This window comes from Gossypium hirsutum, chromosome A12 (genome assembly GCF_007990345.1).
Source record: "Gossypium hirsutum isolate 1008001.06 chromosome A12, Gossypium_hirsutum_v2.1, whole genome shotgun sequence".
Lineage (NCBI taxonomy): Eukaryota > Viridiplantae > Streptophyta > Magnoliopsida > Malvales > Malvaceae > Gossypium > Gossypium hirsutum.
Window position 1 is genome coordinate 27875648 of NC_053435.1, and position 7114 is coordinate 27882761.

The 7114-nt window shown below is 36.9% G+C and overlaps 1 non-coding gene across 1 annotated transcript; it reads left to right on the forward strand.

Annotated features, from left to right (window-relative positions):
• Positions 1–975: 975 nt before the first annotated feature.
• Positions 976–1082, forward strand: LOC121211995 (small nucleolar RNA R71). Its single transcript, XR_005907208.1, has one exon. It is a non-coding gene; the product is annotated as a small nucleolar RNA R71 (small nucleolar RNA).
• The last annotated feature ends 6032 nt before the right edge of the window (positions 1083–7114 follow it).

The window sequence follows — 7114 nt, forward strand, 5'->3', positions numbered from 1 at the left end:
ATTCTGCATCTAACAGAGTTGTTAGCTAATCAGAATTAGCTGGTTTTGAAATTACATTGTCGGGTTTTGTAGATTCTGGCTCTTATGAAATTAGAATTTCAACACTCGGTTGAACTTCCTCTAAATCTTGAGCATCAGTTTGCTCCTTTTCAGCTTCGATGGTGTTAGGCTCTACTGTCTTTCAACTCCTCAATGTCAACGCTTTGTAATTCTCCTTCCCAAATTCCTTGGATTTTCTGTATCACTAGGTAAGGCACCTAGTGGTCAGTTCCTAAGTTCAGTTACAAGTTGGCCTATTTGGTTTACCAAGTTTTTCAATGTAGCTGCTTGGCTTTGGATTAAGGCATCATTCTTAGCCATGTATGCCTTCAACAGATTTTCTAAGCTATTGGATAGTTCAGCTTGGGTTGGTTTCTGAAATTGTTGGGGAAAACTAGGTTGCTGGGTTGGTCTAGGTTGGGCATAAGTGTTACTGGTTCCAGCCCCTTGGTTACTCTAGGAAAAATTGGGGTGAGTTCACCACGATGGGTTATAAAAATTGGATTGAAGTCATTGCTTTCCTAGATTTTGGTTCTGGTTACATATGTAGTGCACAAATTCTGGGTTTGATGGACGTTGTTCGAACAAATATCCTTCTTCATAGTAAACACAAGCTATATTTTTAAATTAGGCTGGTGGCTATGCTGCAAAACTGTTAGACCCATTGTGGTAAGGTTTTTTAACATTTAGGATTTTGATGATACTTGAGATACGAGTGAAGTAAGAGCGTTTACTTCATGTATTCCAGCAACTCATCTTCCTGACGCTGCTCGATTGGTTGGCCATTGGTATTTGTTGCTAGAAATCCTCTCAATGATTTCATAACCCTTGTTATAAGACTTAAAAAGGAGAGCACCATTAATAGAAGCGTCCACTACCATTCTTGTGTGAGCATTGAGACCCTTATAAAATGTCTCAAGTTGGATGCAATATGGGATTCCATGATGAGGGCACTTTTATAATAACTCTTTGTATCTTTCCCATGCCTCATACAAGGACTCATCATTCATTTGTTGGAAGGCAGTGATCTCGTTCCTCAACTTAGCATTCTTGCTAGGTGGGAAATACTTCATAAGGAATCTTTCTGCTAACTCTTGCCATGTGGAAATTGAGTTCGGTGGAAATGAGTTCAACCAGGCTCGAGCTCTATCCATCAGTGAATATGGGAATCGCTTCAATTGTAATGCATCTTTGGGTACTCTGTATAATTTGAAAGAATTGCTCACCTTCATAAACAGTCTTAAGTGTAGGTCAGGATTTTCGGTAGGCATTCCACTGAACTGGCCCACTGTCTGAAGCATCTGGAACATGACTGGCTTCAGCTCGAACTATTGTGCCTCAATTTCGGGTCTTCTAATATCCAGATTAAGATCATTAAATACTGGCATGACATACTGTCGTAAAGCTCTATCCATATCATCAGCAATAAGGATAGGATTTTGAGCAGGGTTTGCTCCTTTTCCTTGGATCAGATTTTTGAAGTTCATATCTTCGATCCTTCTCTGATTTGCTTGTCTTATTCACTGTTGGAAAGTTCATTCAATCTCAGGGTCTACAAGGAGTAGGTCAATAATTCGGTCAATACTCATAAACACCTGAAATAATAACAGAAAAATTAATTAAATTAAAAATTAAATAGGAAAAATAAACCAAAATGTAAAACTAACAAATTCACAAATAATGATTTTTTAAAACAGTCTCCAACAACGGTGCCAAAAACTTGGAATGACGGAAATGTGCAAGTGTACACAATCGCGACAAGTAATAAAGTGACAAGTAAATGTAGAGTTATCGTACCCACAGGGACTGTGAAAAGGATTATTTATGAATGAAATTTAAAACAATTTGGTGAAGAAAAATATTTTGTTTTAAAAAGGGTGATTAAGAAAAATAAGATTTTAAACTAAAGAACTAAAGAAATAGATCTCGAATGCACGATTTCAAAATATGATTTAATCAAGATGACATCATTGTGTTGGTTTAATTACATTTCTTTAACTTAGAATTATTAAACTCATGCTTATATTGTTACCAATAAATTCATGGAAAGTCGGTAATTTTCTAACTTATGAACATATTCACCAACGCAAATCCATTCATCTCTTAACATATCCCTATGTTAATTCAAACGATTAAACAAATTTTAATAAGCAAACATGTTATGGCACATACATACTCATTAAATTGAACTAATCTCTTGGATATCCCTATGTCAATTCAACTGATTAATTAAATCTAATAAGCACATAAAAGACTATGTGAGGTAACAAGGTATCCCTACCTTGAAATAGTTTAATCACAATAATCTTGCAAGCTATGAGAGACAAGTGTATCGCTAGATACATTGCTAATTTAACCTTTAGCTACCTTAAAAGAATAAACATACACTGAGTAAGTAATGCATCCATTAATTACAATTTCAATCCATTTAAATAATTAATTCATTAGCTACCTCACAATTGTAATGCAAGAATAACTTAGGCATGATTTTACTTAAGCATTTTACCGAGGCCTATAACAGCATAAACACAATTTTAATAATTTAAGTAGATGAAATGCAATCAAACCAACACGAATTAAATTCATGCTAAACTGATTAAATTAACCATTCCAACAACATAAATATTAATAGATATGTTCATCATAATAACAACAAAAATTAAAGAGATAGGGAACATGCATCAAATTCGGTGTTTTTCAGTGGCTTGATTAGGCTGCTCCATTTTCATTCTTTGTTGTCCTTGCCGGTCAAGGCTACTATGAAAATTTCAATGTTTCTCCGAAATGGCTGAAGAATAACCCTTTCCAAGGGGAGAAATTGACACAAGAGCAAGGGACTTGAAATGGAAGAATGAGAGGAGAAAGTGAAAGAGAAGAGAAGAGATGTGAATGAATTGAGGTGTGCTTTGAATGATCAGCCAAGGGGGTTTTTATAGCTCAACATGACAGCTAAAATTTGCTAAAAATAGCAGCCAAAGAGCAACCCCTTGGCCGGCCATCTATGTGGCAAAGTGGATGGCTTCAAGTTTGCTAAATATGGCTTGGGGCAAATCCATAAAGCCACCAATTGTGAAGGGGCTTGAATGCAACTTTGACAAGTATTCAAGGGCTTCTTTGCAAGCTTAATTAATCAGCTAATAAGCTGATTTGGGTCAGCATATGGACGGTTTTGGGCTGCCCAATCCTTGGCCGTTTCAGTTCAATCAGTTCGGTTTAACTGGACCACTTTTTCCATAATTAATTAATAATAATTTATTTAGCCCAAATTAAATTGGGTATAAATTAAAATTAATTATATTATGAATAAATATACATAATTGGACCGTCTTAGGCTGGAAATTAATTTGCCTCGATACTTCTAATTACTTCTCGATTTTGTGCTTCTGGCAGTGTCTGCCGAGCCCTTTTTTGCCCTTTGTGCAAATCTGTTGAAAATAACCAAAATTCATCAAAAATAATTATAAAATCAAATAAATTTCAACATATTCATATTTTAAGTGCACTTTAATTATTTTATAAAAATTAATTATTTTTCAACAAGAATTTAACCGAATTCGCATGAATTTAAGTTAAAAAAGGTATGAAAAAGTGTGTAAATTTTTGTGTTTCCAATATCCCAAAAACAAATTAAAAGTTCAAAATTCTGTAAAGTCCTTATTTAACCCAAAACATACTTAAAATTGAAAATGTCTAAACCGAGCTTGGAATCGCCGCCAATCCTAAGTTTGAGGATCACCTGAAATGAATCAACACAGACAAGTAAGTTGGAAGCCCAGTGTGTGACTTGGCGTACGTGCATAATTTTACTTATAACAGACACATATACAAATATAATAATAGAATTTCATATTTCAGAAGCATATAACATATCAGAACAAACCTTACCCCCCATTCGCTACACACCATCTCTAACGAATCAATCACACTAAGAAGGACTACATGAGTTAATCCATCCAATCACACTGGTACGTGGTGGTATGCCACTCATAAAGATACAGCTGAGTTGCTAGACAGATGTTGCGGTTAACTTCCAGAATTTGCAATAATATTGCCAAAATACACTTCTTCCATCAAATATCAAACCAACCTCGATACACATGAATAATCAAACTAACATATATTCCTATCACATGTTTGGTATGGCATGCACACCCAAACATACAGATCATGTCATATCATATCGCTTATACAAAATTAATCCTACTTATCATACTTTCTACGCATCCTAGTACATAACATACTGAATTTACGCTATTATATGCCTACAAAATAACCACGGATCTAATTTTTGTGTCTCCTAATCGGGCCTTCAAATTGATCAACAAGGTTTCATACACCCATGTGGCCCACAAGACCCAACTAGCCGCCCATGTGCTCTACAAGGTCTAACACATAGCCAGCCACATGGCTGTGTGACGCAGAGCAGTTCATTTTCAGGTTTTTAGAGTTCTAGCTAAGTTTTTTGGGTTAGATTCATGCACCTAATGATAGTTCTAATCAAGAGCACAAGCGCACTCTGAAACCTACATATAGTATCAAATTACATCGATTAACAAACACAACTTAACCTAAAATTTAACTTAAATACACCCCCTTTTCCAAAATGAAACAGTCCCTAAAATCAACATACGAGCACTTACTTTACAAAATAACAACGTAAAAAAAGCGACTACTCCATCGGAGGATCGTGAATTCCTCACCTCTCGCCTAATAAAAGACCACAAAAATGCTTGACACAACGAAAAATGAGAATAAACACTAACAACTCATCTTGCTCAAAGAACGAGTTAAACCTTAAAATCAAACAATAAATCGACATTACTTACCTTTACTTGGATTTACGATCGCAAAAGAAGAATCAAGAGGTAATCCACAATAACTCAATGGCATCAAGTAGGAAACAAACAAAAGAAAGGAATATGGAAAGGAGAAAAAAATTGTGACAAAAGAGGGGGAGAAACACTAGTGGCAAAGTAAAAGTTGAAGTGTAACGCCCCAAACTTGGGCCTAGAAGTATTACATCTTAAGTGTGGGAGTAGTTGGGAAGCTGCTCATAAATATTTAATTGTGTAAGGAAGTGACACAATTGAGTATTTCGCTTAGTGATTGTGTTCTCTAGAAGTGTCTGGGAAGTCATAGGTTCAAGCCCTGACTTCCATAAAATTTTGGTTTTTGAGGATAAAACCCCTATCTTTGGCCAGTAGGGTTATAAGTTTATTTTGGTAAAGTATGACATAAAAAGCCTGCTGGTCTAGTGGATAGTGGCGTCTGAAGTGTTCTAGTGGTTTGAGGTTCGAATCCTTGCTTGTGCAAATGGAGATTATTTTTACTGTTGGCTATGGGAGGTAGTAGAGTTTAACTGAAATACTGCAGAGTGGAGTGGATTTTGAATTGGTCATGAGAAGGGAGTTAAGGAGAGGTATGAGGAGTGAATTAAGGGGAGAAAAAAGTGAGATTTGAAGAGAAGTGGTGTTGTGCCGAAATTGGTTAGGAGGTACACAAAATTTTGGCTAAGTTATGTGTTCTCAGTAAGTGACTGCTCGTCTTGTTCAACTGTTATTTGATTGATGATCAGGTAAGAGGTAAACTATTAGACCAGTTTTTTGTGAGGGCCTTTGATAGGTCGTTTGGGAAATGACTAACCGAAGCTTGTGACTGACTATAGGGTGAAGTACTCGTCGTCTTTTTCACGCATTCTGTAATCAGGTGTGTAATCACACTACCTCTAATCGTAAAACGACAAAAATCAAAATAACAGATTGTTGACTCTACACGAGCGTGCGCTCGCTCGTGTGGTATCCCGAACACATAAATCGTGGGTGTTAGAATGTAGAGGTTGCCATGAGTGATTTCATGATCTTAGGCCGTTTTAGGCCACACTGGGCCTAAATGGGCCGTGTGGGCCCCACATAGGTAAACCACACAGACATGTGGCGAATATTGGGCCAGGTGGTGTAGTTCACACGGCCAAGGCCATAATTGGGCTTCGTGAGCCACATGGGCGTGTGGGCACACATGGCCCACATTATGGGCCTTGGGCCCAATTTCACTGTCTTATTGTTCAGGTTATACGGGTCACCCGAAAATACTGTGACCTTCTCTCGGGTCGGTAAGTGTACCTAAACCCTTATGTGATAAAATGACGATATTGCCTTTAAGTGATAAAATGACGATTTTACCCTCATAGGGTAAAATGGCCGAAATACCCCTATAAGGTAAAATGACTGTAATACCCCTGTAAGGTAAAATGATGATTTGCTCTACGATGTGTATGACTGTATTTGAGCATGGCATGTTTTATGTATGTTACATCCATCTAAGATATTATGACACGATGCATGATGCATTGCATGGGGATGGGATATATATTTTGGAGGAAGTGTACTGTACTATATGGCCGCACCGGTCGCACAAGACGACTGTGGACCTAAGGTTGCACGGGTCACACAAGATGACTATGGACTTACTGATGGCTTTAAGCCGTTCATATTACTGGTAGCTCTATTGTAAATACTGTTTTAGTACCAAATTCGGTACGATTTGGTGTGTAGGGTTGGGTGGGCCGATTTAATCCCCACATTGTGTGTAAGGATGGTATGAAGTTGGTGTGTAGCGGATGGATTGGGTAGGACTCTTTGCTTGCATATTGTTATTGGAATGGGTTAAGGCCTAGTCTACTACTGCTACTGAAATGGGCCAAGGCCCTAACTGATATTGAACTTTTACTGATATGGGCTTAGGCCCAGAATGTGTTCTTCACTGTTTGTTTATTTTTGGGATTACTCACTGATTTTTCGTAAACTCACCCAACTGTTTTAACTGTACAAGTAATGTAACACCCCTAAACCCGGCCTAGACGTTATGGCCGAATCTAGCGCTTCACATTGAAATGTTTTAGCGAAAACCTTATTTTCATTGAAAACCCTTCCTTAAAATGAGAAACCTTAATTAACTTTTTAAAAGCTCTCTTTTAATCGCGAAACCTTGTTTAAAACATATGATTTATGAAAGCCTATCATTTTAAGAAAAAAATTAAAGGCTATCATTTTAAGAAAAAAATTAAGTTGTGGAAATA